Source organism: Acinonyx jubatus, chromosome B4 (genome assembly GCF_027475565.1).
Source record: "Acinonyx jubatus isolate Ajub_Pintada_27869175 chromosome B4, VMU_Ajub_asm_v1.0, whole genome shotgun sequence".
NCBI classification, from domain to species: Eukaryota; Metazoa; Chordata; class Mammalia; order Carnivora; family Felidae; genus Acinonyx; species Acinonyx jubatus.
In genome coordinates, this window is record NC_069387.1 from 122,500,377 (window position 1) to 122,502,753 (window position 2,377).

Consider the following 2,377-nt stretch of genomic DNA (forward strand, 5'->3'; position numbering starts at 1 on the left):
ATCTCTTTTGGAAATATTGTTATTGGTTGGTCCCTACTGAGAGTTTCTCCATAAACATGGTAATGTTTCAAGGGTTCCCTATTCCTGGTGTCTTTATAATGTACCTCTGAAGGAGCAGAGGTTTGCTGTCCTTGAATACTCATCAGGTTCCTGTGGTTCCTCAACTGTGCCCACGAGTTCCTGCCTCTGGGCTTTGGACTTCCTGTTCTCATTAACAAGGACACTCCAGTTTCCTGTACCCCTTCCTGGGTCCACACCCACCAGGTGGACTAGAGGGTCTCTCTCCTTCCATGACACCCAATGAAAAGCATGATCAGAGAACATAGAAGATAAGTTATGGACAGATACTATTTACTTATCTGACCATGTCCCCACTAAGGTTGTCAGCAGAGTCTTTATAAGTCAGGCTAACACAATGTTGTCAATCCTGAGTGGATACTCAATTCTTTTCCTCCTGAAATGCATGGATACATACATTTTAATTTACCATCCTTTACTTTTAGTGGTGCTGCTACTGGCTTTTTGATTTTCTGTTCTGGTTCCACTCCCAGCAGAATTATTAATTTACTTAAGAACTTTAATTATAGACTGCATTGTTCTAGCGTCTTTAAGCTGACTTTGTTGGATTTTTGCTGGCAGACAGGCTTTGTGCAACACTGGGATGCTGATGGCTGAGCTATTTTTCAGGGACATCTGCTCATTGACTACTCTTCTGGGAATGATGATGTGGCTTGCTGATAATGCCTGGCTTAAGAACCAGGCAAAAGCCAAAATGTGTAACAATTCTCTTGAATGGATGCTCGTATATCCAAAGAAAGAGCATAGAAAACTATTCATAGCCTAGTTTCTAAGGATCATGTCTGTGAGTCAGGAATCCCAATCCAGAAACAATGACTGTGATGGGACAGAGCCCAAGCCATCTTCAAGAGTAACTAGAATGAAATTGTTGGCAGCTTTGATGACACGAACCTCTCTGAGTCCCTTCTCTGTGACATCTACACCTCTGGTTTTGAGAGGCCTTTGGCCATCCAGCAGCAAGACATTCTTCCTTGTATCAAGGGTTATTACGTGATCGCTCCAGCCCAATCTGGGACTGGGAAAACAGTCGCTTTTGCCATGTGGATCCTGCAACAGATTGAATTGGATCTAAAGGCTCCAAAGGACTTGGTCCTGACACCCACTAGAGAATTGACTCAGCTGCTACAGAAGGTAATCATGGCATTTGGAGATTATGTGGGTACCTCCTGCCACACTTGCATTGGTGGGACCCATGTGACCCATGTGCATGCTGAGGTATAAAAGCTATAGATGGAAGCTCCCCATATCATTGTGGGTACCCCTAGTCATGTGTCTGATATGCTTAACTAGAGATCCCATCTCCCAAATACATCAAGATATGTGTACTGGACAAAGCTGATGAAATGTTAAGCTGTGGATTCAAGCACCAGATCTATGACATATTTCAAAAGCTCGACAACAACACCCAGAGGGGTTTGCTGTCAGCTGCAGTGGCTTCCGATGTGCTTGAGGTGACCAAGAAATTCATGAGGGACCCCATTCAGATTCTGGTCAAGAAGGAAAAGTTGGCCCTGGAGGGTATCCACCAGTTCTACATCAATGTGGAATGAGAAGCGTGGATGCTAGACATTCTGTGTGACTTTGTATGAGACCCTGACCGTCACACAGGCAGTCATAATCAACACCGGAAGGTTGGTTGGCCCACTGAGAAGATGCATGCCCGACACGTCGTGGAGTCTGCCACGCATGGAGATGTGGACCAAAGGGAGTGAGATGTGATCATGACGGGGGTCCGCTCTGGCTGTAGCAGAGTATTGATTACCACTGACCTGCTGGCCAGAGGCATTGATGTACAGCAGGTCTCCTTAGTCATCAACTATGACCTTCCCACCAACAGGGAAAACTGTATCTGCAGAGTCAGCCCTGGTAGATGATTTGACCATGAGGATGTGGCTTTTAACATGATGACAGAAGAAAACGAGAGGACTCTCTGAGACATCGAGACCTTCTACAACACCTCCATTGAGGAGATGCCCCTCGGTGTTGCTGACCTCATCTGAGAGGGGTTGTCCCGCTGCATCCCCCTAGCCGGGGTCCAGTCCTTGGGGGACTAAAGAGAAACAGGATGGGGGAGGGGAGGGAGCTAAGGGATGGATATCTGGTCTTTTCTTTTCTTTTCTTTTCCTTCGAATGAATGTCACATTTTGAGGCCCCCCCCCCAATAAAAAAGAAACCTGTTCATAGTAGCTTTATCATAGTAGTCTAATAACTGGAAATAATCAAAAGTTCATCACTATGAGAATGGCAAAACTAACTTCGGTGTTTCGTATAATAGAACACTACTGTGCAATAAAAAGAA

The 2,377-nt window shown here is 45.2% G+C and overlaps 1 pseudogene; it reads left to right on the forward strand.

The window, feature by feature from the left end:
* Nucleotides 1-856: 856 nt before the first annotated feature.
* On the forward strand, nucleotides 857-2,078 carry LOC106971892 (eukaryotic initiation factor 4A-I-like; annotated as a pseudogene).
* The last annotated feature ends 299 nt before the right edge of the window (nucleotides 2,079-2,377 follow it).